The sequence below is a fragment of the Myotis myotis genome, unplaced genomic scaffold, assembly GCF_014108235.1.
Source record: "Myotis myotis isolate mMyoMyo1 unplaced genomic scaffold, mMyoMyo1.p scaffold_m19_p_16, whole genome shotgun sequence".
In the NCBI taxonomy this organism is placed as follows: domain Eukaryota; kingdom Metazoa; phylum Chordata; class Mammalia; order Chiroptera; family Vespertilionidae; genus Myotis; species Myotis myotis.
The window spans coordinates 13,046,393-13,059,329 of NW_023416320.1; positions in this window are offsets into that span (position 1 = coordinate 13,046,393).

A 12,937-nucleotide genomic window follows, 5' to 3' on the forward strand; every position below is an offset into this window, starting at 1 on the left:
AGCAAATAGAGCGTCGGCCTGCGGACTGAAGGGTTCCGGGTTCGATTCCGGTCAAGGGCACATGTCTGGGTTGCGGGCTCGATCCCCAGTAGGGGATGTGCAGGAGGCAGCCGATCAGTGATTCTCTGTCATCATTGATGTTTCTATCTTTCTCTCCCTCTCCCTTCCTCTCTGAAATCAATACAAATATATTTAAAAATAAATAAATGGAGCTGCTGGAGAAGAGGAGGGCTGCTTCCTCATGAACCCTACTCTTCAAGACTGATGTAGTCATCAAACCAAAAAATCCTCAAATACTTACGCCCTGGCTGGTGTGGCTCAATGGTAAGAGCACAAGCCCGTGCACCCAAAGGTTGTGGGTTTGATTCCCAGTCAGGGGTACGTACCTGGGTTGTAGGTTCAATTCCTGACCCCAATCAGGGTGTGTGCAGGATGCAACCATTAGATATCTCTCTCTCTCTCTCTCCCCCCCCCCTTCCACTCTATCTAAAATCAATGGGAAAATATCCTCGGGTGAGGATTAACCACCACCACCACAAATCCTCAAATACTTAGGAATGGCAACATGTGCAAGTAAATCAGGAGTTGGGGCTGTCACCTGTAGTTAATGTTGTGGATTTTTATTATTGTTAGTCTCAGTGACAGAACTTGCTATTTGCCCCCAATATTTATTCTCCCTTTGTTTTTCAGCAATAGAATGGTTATGTGGGCACTTGGCCACTCAGAGGAAGCACTACCTTACCAGCCTTCCTGCCCCCTGACTGGCTCCTGTGTCCTAGATCAGACCAGTGGGAAGGAGTGATCACGATTTTGAGGAAGTCTCACTATGGGAAAAGAGTATGTCTACTTCTTTCTCTCTAAACCACGACGTGAAAGCTTTATGTTGAGAATGGAAAAGCAAGAAGAAGACAGGAACGTGGGTCCCTGCTCGGGGCACAGCCGCCATACCAGTTCTGGACTGCCCTTCCAGACTTTCCCGTAAGAGAAATAAGTTACCATCTTGTATAGGCCACTGCCACTGTGATGTTGCTGTCACCTGCTATTAAATCTAATCCGGATAAAGTCCCCATCTTTGGAATGAATGTTGTGCACCAGGCAGGAAGTGGGCTTTTCTTTTCTTGCTATCGCAGAGTCTGGGTGCACATCAGATTGAAATGGGGCGTTCAGACCAAGACCTTTCAGTGCAATTGGTGACCTATTACTGTCTGTCTGAGATCTATTTAAAACTCCGTCTTTAGGGTGAAACTTCTTCTCTTACCACTTACAAATGAATTGTGGGTAACCAAAAATCAGTTCTACCTGTAGATAGTCCTGGTAAACCAGGTACACACTCTCCAACAGTCTGTGTTGACAAAGATTAAGGATATACTAGTAGTACATGTGATTTAAGTATCATCAGATTTGAGGCTAATTATAGATTTCTCATCACCTAAAAAAATAGTAGGAATTATAAATCCCAGTGGAGGCTCTGAGTCTGGCTGATGGAGACAATGACGAGGTAGATTCCGGGGACAGGCAGCAAAGACATAAACTTGATGGCTGAGGTCTTGGAGGCAAAACTCCCACGTGAGATATGGATGTCTCCCACTGATTCATGGGACAGGGTCAACTGCTCAGATCTCCCTCTGACTGGAAACTGGTAATTATGCCTCATTTCACATAGTTGATTAAACACTTCAAGCGGAATAAATGCCTGGAGGAGTTTCCCAGCCTGCAAAGTTACTGGGAGGGCCACTCGGGACAGTTGGCTCACATATTAGCAATCTGGTCCCCTTCATGAATCCCATGGATATGCTGCTCGCTGGTTTGACCCAGAAGGTGGGTTTTGTCTATATTTCAAAACTAGTGGCCCGGTGCACAAATTCGTGCACACTGAAAGGAAATTAATTAGAAGAAATATTTTCATATTGCTATTCACTCTTTCTCTATAATAGAAGTGTCAACCAAATTCATGATCAACAATGACAGATTGAAACACATGCGTGCAATTGGCGCCAGTGAGAGCTTTATATGTATTGCTCATGCATGAGTCAACTTAGCCTTTTATAGATATAAAATAAACTTGCTTAGTTAGACCTGCTTTCTGATGTAGCTAAACTTTTCCAGCCCAGTGAAGCACCCCAACTTCTCTTTCAGGTAATTGTCAGCAACACAGCAGTAAATATCAGCACGAAGCAGATTATTATTGTAGATCACGCAGGGAGAACAAAGGGTGAATTATTTAACTGCAGCTGTGTTTGACTATATTCTGCGCAGTGAGAAAACCTGTAGCCATTTTCAAGGTCTACCATTTCTTACTTCTTTTCAGTCGGGTCAAGTTTTTCTAAGCTTTCTAAATCTCCATTTTTCCGGCTAATGAAAAGAAAATAGGATTTCACCGAGTCTCCTATCTACCAACTCCAGGACTTCTGTGAGCATCAAATGAGATGAAGCATGGGAAAACGCTTCACAGACATTTGGTTACAGTGTAAAGTGTTTCTACCTGGCTATAAAGCAAGTCATCATAGTGACCAGTTAGAAGGTGAGAAGGACACAGCATGTTAGCCTTTTATATAGATAGATGACCAATTAAGGACTTCTATGAAGATAGAGCAGAAGCACTTTTCCCCATTTTTCCCACTAAGTACAATGGAAAACCCTGTAATATATAAAACGAACATAGGAGACTCAGGTGGAAAGAAGATGGCAGACCAGCTAGGGCAGCGGTTCTCAACCTGTGGTCGCGACCCCTTTGGTGGTCAAACGACCCTTTCACAGGGGTCGCCTAAGACCATCCTGCATATCAGATATTTACATGACGATTCATCACAGTAGCAACATTACAGTTATGAAGTAGCAACGAAAATAATTTTATGGTTGGGTCACAACAGGAGGGAACTGTATTTAAAGGGCTAGAAGGTTGAGAACCACTGAGCTAGGGCCTTTGATACCCGAGGAGCAACACGGGTTAGTGCTCTGGGCTTCCCGTTTGCCTTGCCTATCTCATACTTGGAGTTCAAGATGCCAACAACCCAGACATGCCAACAAGCTAAGAAAAACAAAAAAGCCCCAACAAAAGCCTGCTCTCTCCAGCCAAAGAACCAGAAAAGGGGCAGCCTGGCAAGAACAGAAGACTTTTAGCTGAAAACTGCTCTACTGTTGCCAAACACCAAAAAAAAAAATGGTAGTCCACCCCCACCAATGCGCGAGTGGGGAGCTTAGGTGGTTCCTTCTTGAGACTGTAACGTCAATTATGAATATAAAATGCAAAATGTAAAACCCATTGCCAGGGTGGTGTGAGAGGGCAGAATAGGGAGCCGAGAATTTTATGCCCACAAGAGGTAACACTACTCCCTTCCTGGACTCAGTGGAGAGAGACCATGTGGAGAACCTGGCCTCTGCCCACCCCCCCCACCCCACCCCCCACGCACACACAGTGATGCAGCACCTTGCTTCCCACTGGAGTGATGTCAGGGGAGGCCTAGTGGACAGTCAGGACTTTCACTGCCTGGCACTAACAAGACCACGCCCCACTCTGTGGTGTCACATGAGGAGCAATACTGAGGCACTCCTACCTCTCCCAGCCAGAGAGAGGTGTCAGTGCAGACCTGGCAAAAAGCAGGAACCTCCACCCCAACCCAGCCATAGTGAAGAGCACCCCCCCCCCAAATCAAGTGTCAACAGAGCCGAGTGGGAAATCTGGACTTCTACCCCCACTTGGCAGCCATGAGGCAGAACCTTCCCCCTGCCCCTGCCAGAACAAAGTCAGAGAAAGCCAGCTAAAACAAAAGGTCTTTAATAAGATCCAAAGCCTCATAATACCCCCAAACCCCAGATTCACATTTTAAAAATCACTCCTCATACCAAAACCCATGAAGATCACAAACTGAATGAAAAAAGAGCCACCAGATAGATGCCAATATCGAGGATGACAGAGACGTTAGAATCACTTGACAAAGATTTTAAAGCAGCCATCATACACATGCTTCAATGAGCAATTAAGAACAGGCTTGAAACAAAACAAACATAGACTCAGCAAAGAAATAAATGGTCTCGGCAAAGAAATAGAGGATATAAAAGAGAACCAAACTTAAAAAGACAGTAACAAATTAAAAACTCGGTGGATGGGCTCAATAGCAGAATGGAGGGGCTAGAGGAACAAATCAGTGAAGTTGAAGCTAGAACAATAGAAATGACCCAATCTGAACCACAGAGAGAAAATAGACTGAGGGGGGAAAAATAAAACAGACACAAAAATTAACAGTGCCTCAGGGAAAAGAGGAGAAAGAAAACAACAATGAAAAAGTACTGGGTTTTTTGAAAAACAAAAACAACCCCACCACACCCAGTATGGAATAGATTATTTGAATAGCCTTATAACTATTAAGGACATTGAATTTTTATTTTATTTTATTTTTTTAATATACTTTATTGATTTTTTACAGAGAGGAAGGGAGAGAGATAGAGAGTTAGAAACATCGATGAGAGAGAAACATCGATCAGCTGCCTTCTGCACATCTTCTACTGGGGATGTGCCCGCAATCCAGGTACATGCCCTTGACCGGAATCGATCCTGGGACCTTTCAGTCCGCAGGCCAACGCTCTATCCACTGAGCCAAATCGGTTTCGGCATGAATTTTTAAATAAAAGATCCCCAAAAGAAATTTCCAGGCTCAGAGTTTCATTGGAAAATGTAACCCAACGCTTAAGGGAAAAAAAATAACATCAGTTCTACATGATCTTTGCCAGAAAAGAGTACTTCTCAATTCCTTTTATGAAGCTACTATTATCCTGATGTCCGTAGGAGATTTAAGGAATTGGGGGGATGATCAAAGAAAAAGATAAAACCACAAGGGAAGTAGTATACAAGTTTGATTGGACAGGGTTCCATGTGAGAAGTTCTCACAGCAGGAGACCTCCAGAGTCTTGTGGCCAGAGGGCTACTGTCCAGAAATGGAGAAGAACCAGGGCACGACCAGAGCGGGGATCAGAGAGGGGGATTATGTGTCCAGGTGATGTTACTCAAATGCACGGTGCAGAGTCTCTGAATCACAGAACTCACAACGACAACAGCTGCTGGGGTCTTCTCACCATGAGACTCTACCTTATCAATGACTCTATCTTATCTATTTTTAAGGTCATTGGATGCTGGATGTGTAAAAAGGAAGTTTTGGCCTCCCCTCCTTTAGACTTAGATCATAATAATATTTTTACTGCTTTTGGGTCAGCTGGATGCATAACTGCTTGGTTATGGAGGATAGCGACCCAAGCATGCCCTTCTGTGCAGGCCACCCGTGGGGATTTGTCATCATGATCAAAGAGTGGACTTCCCAGGCCTTGGGTCCTCATGGATAATTATTGCCAGAAAGAACAGCTTAGGGGCCATTATTCAAGAACCAAATCCACTGTTTTGAATAGATATCCCTCAATGTTTTACCTCAAATAAGCCCATAAAACCAGGAAGATCACTGATGGTCCAAGATTCATGGAGAAAAGGAAGAGGGTGTGTTCTGCCCCCCTCGAGACACAGGGTCTGCTTTTCCAGGGAGAAGCCTCAGGTGACACCTGTCACCTTGGACACTTTGCCATGTCTGCTGGGTGGTCCTGGGCCTTACGGGCTTAGAAACCTAGCTTTGTCAGTTACGCTCACCTTAACCAGGCATATGAGATTAGATAGAAAACCCAAAGACCTCTGCACTAATTTACTCAGAAGTGTGCTCCAAACATGCTCTCATTAATGCTTTGAGGCTACAAGGAAGGCATTCTTTTAACAACCAGGAAATAAGGGTGCCCACTGAGACCTACGTTACAAAATCAAAACATAATGGAGATTATAGACTGAAATACCTACGTGGGCATGGGGAGCCCATTTTCGCCCTGTCGTCAAGTTGTATGGGAAGCCAAATCATAAACGGAGTAACAATTAAATTCATTTACAACATCGAAGATAATTGTTGTGAGGGGAATACACAAATGTCCGCATTCTCCATACAAAATCTCTCTGCAGGGACACGGACATGAGAAGCTAGGGAAATCAAGAGATTGCTTATAAACATGGAATGAGAACAAGAGAAGAGGGATTCATTGCATGTTTAATGGTATCACGCACACAGAGCGTGACACAACCAGCTCACTTTAGGGAGGTTCTTGCCTAGGAATCGGAACATTTATGGCCACTTGGTCACAATCTCCTGCTTCTACCCCCACATGGGGAATAGCCTTTCCAGCCCCCCTATCCTTTGTGTAGGATCGTCAAGACCTGCCTGGGCAGCATTCTCCTCCTTCAAGGAGATTTTCACTATTTCCCCTGCAAGCCATTATGTTCTGATTTTATAGTTTCCCTCTCAGAGGACCATCTTATTCCAAGCTCTTGAGATGCCGTTCAGTAGCCTACAAATACTGACAAGCAAATATTTTGCAGCGCGTTTATCTTGGAAACCACCTCCAGAAGCTCTGTGGCTCAAATCAATAAAGATTTTTTTCTTTTATTGACCCAGGCGGTCATTGGTATAACTGTTCTAAAACCCTTCAAGGGCAAGTAATTTCTGTATTGCCAAGGGGTTGGAGGCTTGGGGCTTTTTTTTCCACGGTCTGTATTAGACCAGGTTGCAAATTGTTTTCTAAATAATCACTTCTACTCCCAGCATGGTGCAAATAAACAAAATAACATCATGCTGAGCCTGCACACGCAGGCCACTGAGCTAGAATGTACTTCAAAATATATTCATATTTAGTCTTTATTTTGTAAGAGCTGATACATGTGTACGAAAATGTGTTTTTCTTCTCCCTTTTGAATAATCTGTCTTTGTCTGCTTTCTACCAGTGGCTCTGATAGCTTACTTTTGTCAAGGGGTGACAATGAGTGGCAAAGCAATTCAGCTGCTAGAACGACGTACAAGCGCCCTTCTTGAGGCTGAGTTCATAAACATTATCTATCTGTGTGTGCTGCTGACAATAATTCCTCTCTTCAGCCATGAAATTGCTAGTGAGAAGTGCTCACATTTACTGTGGCGTTTTAAGCACAGATTTCCTCTCCGTGGAATGATAATGCATCTTTGTTGTGGCATATCCTTACTTATCAGTCACTGACAATGATATGGGCATACACTGGTTTCTTCACCTGGGTCTCTGGTTCGCATCAGCTTGAATGATGACATACTTTGGCTGCCACATCCTCTAGCAGTCGTCATCATCAGATGAAAGACTGGACCAGGAATGCAAGTTAAGGTGCCCTCATCAGCAGAATGCAGGGGCCACAGGCATCCAAGCCAGCAGCTGAATTAAGGGGAGCTTGAGAGCTAGTATTTCAGGGTTAGGCTCATGAGCTTGCCCATGTGCCTTGAGCTGTGCACATTTACAAATCCTTGGCTCTCGGGCCTTTTATAACATACACATGCCAGGCAGGGACCCCCACTGCAAACAGAAACCTAAGGGGTTACTATATACCACTCAGTCCCACACCCCTCCCAGGTTCTTACTTCAAGGGTCTGTGTTGAGGAAACATCCTGATTGTTGCAGGTGGCCCATGGCCTATATTATAAAGGCTTTTCATATAGACGCTCTTGTTCATTGTGACCTTCATACATTTCTTTGAAATTCATTAACCTAAAAATCACCACATTTTCCCTGGAAAGTTGTCTCCTAGAAAGTGACCTCGCTGAAGCATTTTGCCACCTGATGTTTAACGTGTGGATGCACTTAAATGTTTTTTTTTTTTTCCCCAACTATACTATCTCAAGGACTTGCAAAAATAATGTGGCTTTTTTTGTTCTGAGTAATGCCTGACCTGCTGACGTCATTGTGCAATGTGGAATTATAATAATAAAACTAACGTCAACCACCGCCACCACCGAACTAACAATAGCCTTGAGCATTTCAGTGTTCAGAGCCTTAAGCCCTGTTCTAAGTACTTCGCAGATACTCACACATCTCACCCTCACAGATTCATGAAGTAGGAACTTTTATTGTCTTCATTTTACAATGGAAGAAACCGAGGCACAGACAGGTTAGCTAACTCGCTTAAGGTTACACATGTATCAGAAGAGATGCGTGTGCCTAGCAGGTGTGGCTCAGTGGTTGAGCGTTGACCTATAAACCAGGAGGTCACTGTTTGATTCCTGATCAGGGCACATGCCTGGGATTGTGGGCTTGATCCCCAGTGGGGGGCATGCAGGAGGCAGTCAGTCAATGATTCTCTCTCATCATTGATGTTTCTTTCTCTCTTTCCCTCTCCCTTCCTCTCTCTGAAGTCAATAAGAACATTTTTTAAAAAGAGAGAGAGAGATGTGTACATGCTCTTTGGAAAAAAATTAATTTTTTGTCTTTAGTCTATAAAAATAATGCATGCTTCTGGTTAAAAACAGTTTCTATAAGACTGAGAATTATAATAAAAAAGTAAAAAAAAAAAAATTTGCACCAAATTCTACCACTCAGAGATAACCACTGATAATATTTAAATTCCTCCAAACATCTCTTTATATATATATATATATTTTTTTTTAATATATTTTATTGATTTTTTACAGAGAGGAAGGGAGAGAGACAGAGAGTTAGAAACATCGATGAGAGAGAAACATCGATCAGCTGCCTCCTGCACATCTCCCACTGGGGATGTGCCCGCAACCCAGGTACATGCCCTTGACCGGAATCGAACCTGGGACCTTTCAGTCCGCAGGCCGACGCTCTATCCACTGAGCCAAACCGGCTTCAGCACCTCTTTATATGTTTAGGATCATTATTGATTTGTGATTATCATAGCATAAATGGGATCAAGCACACAAAACTCTCCTGTAACTTCCTTTTCCTCTCCACTCTATTACCTGGACGTCGGCAGAAATGACACTCTGAAGACCTGGAAGTGTTATGTCAATCTCTCTGGTTATTAGAGTGATGAGGGCTGAGGGGTGCCTCCCAGCATGATAAGAAGGGAGGCCTCGAGATCCAAGTGTTTCCAGCCCCGGAAGGACTCTTGTCTTACTTCACTGCAGGAATTATTTCAGTCTGATGTTTAAAGTAGGCCTCCTTCAGCGTGACACAGAAATCCCTTCTAGAACGCAAGCTAAGGAGTGCTGCTGGCCAGTGACGAGGACCTGAGGGCCTGACCCCCAGCTCTCTGGAGAATCAGCCAGGCTCTGGGCTGAGGATGGTTAATGATGTCTGTCACTCACCACCTGCCCCCGGGAAAGCCCACCCTGCAGACAGGTCCCCTCTGTGATGAAGCTGAGCAGAGAGCTGTCACCACTGGTATTATTTCAGCAGGACAGTGACATGAGACGGGCTAGTGAGAGAAGAAGGCCAAGCCTCTCCAGGAAACGAGGCAAGTTTTATGATGAGAGCAGCCCCAATGAGCCTCACTAGGAGACACTGTGCCCCTCAGTCAACGTGAACCACGGCCCTGAGATGCGCAGCGCACAGCACGGGGAGTCTTCGGGGACGGCCCACCGTCGGTGGCTGACCCTGGGCCTGTGGGACAAACATATCCCGCGGCCAGTTGGAAGAGAACATTTCTAACAGAATTCCAAGTATGACAGCTGATACCTCGCAGAATAGCCTCACGCCTGGTTCTCCTTTTAAAAATCTTGTTGAGGAATCAAGGAATCCTGTGTCTACACAGGAAAGTGGATTCCTAGCTGGCTGTTGAAGGAGGAAATTCTCGGAAGCGTGCACACTCGTGGTGCCCGTTGTATCCCTGTAGGGTGGTGCTCGATGTGGGAATGGCTCTGGCTCACCAGAAACATGCCTAGCATTTTAAGAAATGTTTTACATCCTATCTTCAGACTTAGAGGAAACAAGAAAAAGTACAAGAAAGAAAATGAACACCATCCATAATTCTTTCACCCCAAATAATCATGGTTAATATTCAGGTCTATGTCCTTCTAGCTTTCCCCCCACCTCAGCGTTGTTTTTAAAGGTAACTGAGTACCTATCCATACAAATTCACTCTATATTTTATAAGCATATTTGCCAATACCATTTAAAAATTCTACACAAATGTCAAGTTTGATGGCTGCATACTATTCCACCACCCAAAGTTCTACAGCCACCAAAATAGAGTTAGATCATTTCTTCCAAATAGATTCCTCACACCCTTCCATAAAATATTACCCAAGTCACCCCTGCGGTCTCGGGGATGGCATTTACTGAAAGAATATTCATCCTGCCTTCATTTTTACTTTCAATGTTTTAAAGTAATTCCTGTACATGTTAAACAAACAAACGAACCTGAGCAAACGTCAACGTGTTGAAAAATAGATTTAAAAGAAAAGGCTCACTTCTCTGTCCCCACATTCTCCTCCGCACAGGTGACACTGCTGTGAGTTTCTTGGGCATTTTCCAAAGATGTACTGTGCACACGTAAGCACGCATGTGACGGAGGTACCCAATTTTTTTCGCACAAACGACCGTTCTCTACACACTGCTCTCACCTTGCTTTGTGACCTAATGTAGAGAAAAAGTGTCAAGTGGCTAAATCACAGAGTATGGGAGTCAGACTTCCTGGGTTTAAAATTCAAGTGCCACTGCTCTGGCCCAGGGGCTCAGGCGGTTGGAGCATTGTCCCGCACACCAGAAAGTGGTGGGTTTGATTCCCGGTCAGGGCATATGCCTAGGTTTTGGGTTCCATCCCTGGTTGGGGTGGGTATGGGAGGCAACCGGTTGATGTTTCTCTCTCCCCCTTTCTTTCTCTCTAAAAAAAACACACAATAAAAACATATCCTCGGGTGATGATTAAAAAGGAATTAAAATTCTAGTGCCACTGTTAAATAGTCATGTATTCTTGAACAAATGACCTAATCTCTCTGTTCTCCACTTTCTTCGCCTGTACTATGCTACTAACGACGGCACCCACCTCATTGGTCCCGGTCCCTTTTTTGACATTATGGGTTGAATTGTGTTGTCCCTGCCAAGAGACATGCTGAAGTCCTCACCCCTAGGGCCTCAGAATGCGACCCTTATTTGGAAATAAGTATTTATAGAGTCATCAAGTTAAAATGAGGCCATGAGGGTGGGCCCTGATTCAAAAGTATAGGTGTTCACATAAAAAGAGGAAATTTGGATACAGACACAGACATGCATGTGGGGAGAATGCCGCGTGAAGGTGGGAGTGATGCTGCCACAAGCCAAGGAGCGTCAGGGGCATCAGAGCTGGAAGAGGCAAGGAAGGAACCCCCTCTGCAGGCTCCAGTGGGCCCGTGGCCCTGCCGACACCTTGGTGCCTGACTTCTAGCCTGTAGAACTGTGAGCCCGTAAGTTTCTGTTGTACTGTGTTATTACAGTCCTGGCAAACAAATACACATGGATCCAATGAGTTGATATATGTGCAGAATTCAGTCCATGCCTGATACTCATCAAATACTAAGTAAGTGCTAGCTATCAGTATTACTTAGATCTGCCTCATTTCCCCCCACTCCCCTCCCTTTTGGCAACCATCTGTTGGTTGTCTGTATCTATGGGTTTGTTTCTGTTTTGTTTTGCTTATTCATTTGGGTTTTGTTTTTTTTTTAAGTTTCCACAGAAAAGTGAGATCAAACAGCTCAAGTGCCCATTAGTAGATGAGTGGATGAAAAAAAGCTGTGGTACATTCACACAATGGAATACTATGCAGCTATAAAAAAGAAGGATCTCTTACCCTTTGAGACAGCATGGAGGGACCTGGAGAGTATTGTGCTACGCGAATAAGCCAGTCAGAGGAAGACAAGTATCTCAAATGTGCCCTGACCGGGGATCAAACCCGCAAACTAGGCAATGGCCCTGACCGCGAATTGAACCTGCAACCTTTTGCTATACCGGATAGGGCTCCAACCAACTGAGCTGCCTGGCCAAGGCAATTGATGCCTCATTCTTTTAATGACTTTCTTGGTGGTTTTGTCAAAATTTATCTTTTAAATATATATTATCAAAGCAATACAGTTTTTAAAATTAGTACTAAAAGTTATATAATGAAAAATATCAGTATTTTTCTCTACTCATCTTATAACCCTCGATCTCATTCCCAAAAGCAAGCATTTTTCAGTTACTTAGGTCTTCCTTCTGGTGTTTTTACCCATATTTCTAAGGAATATGCTTATACTATCACTTTTTAATTTTTCAGTTTTAGACATTCTCTTTTGTTTTCCTGTTATGATAAACAAGAAGTGTGATTTATGGAAAACCCTACCCCCTACACACACAAACACACACACTTCCCCTCTCGTCATTTTCACGATATGATTACATAGCCATTTTTAGTTATGTAATAGATAACGAAAATAGATTTTTTTAATTCTCTGACATTGAATTGAGACTCCAAAGCTGAGAAAAATAGGCTCATGTTCTAAGTAGAGATTTTAGACAATCCATGCAGGGCTTGCAAATTGGGTGGCCCCAGAGTGATTCTTCTTGCTTTAGCTGCTAACTTCCTGCGCTGTCAGCAGTGAGCAAGGGGGTTTGGGGAGAGTTATGTTTCCTACCCCACCTCCATGCAGAATGGGAGAAGGACTCCTCCCATTCATCCTACACTGAGTGAGGGGGATTTCAAGAGGATCTTCACAGAGTATGATATGTGCTCCCTGAAGTTTGGGGAAATAGTCCCATAACTTGGTGTATGACTCACACCTGAAAAAAAAAAATCTGAAGGCCAGAGCTTCCTGGAGCAGCCTGCCTGGAAGCAGAACAAAGAGTTAAGGTTGGCCAACATTTCCAGGGATTGGGGGGAGGGGGGTTGGGATGTGGTTTCTATGGGCCAGATTGGATTCTGTGGAAGACAGCTGCCTACAGGTGGCTTTCAAAAGTTCCCTACACAACAGCGCCATCTCGAAGGGTAAAAAGTGACCCCAACAGAGAGTAGTCAGCCAGAAGCCCTACGCCAGTCGTCAGCAAAGGCTTGTGAGTCACATGTGGCTCTTTGGCCCCGTGGCATGGGCCACGAAGTTTCAATCGCACTGTACGTGTGCACCCGCATGTGGTATTTTGTGGAAGAGCC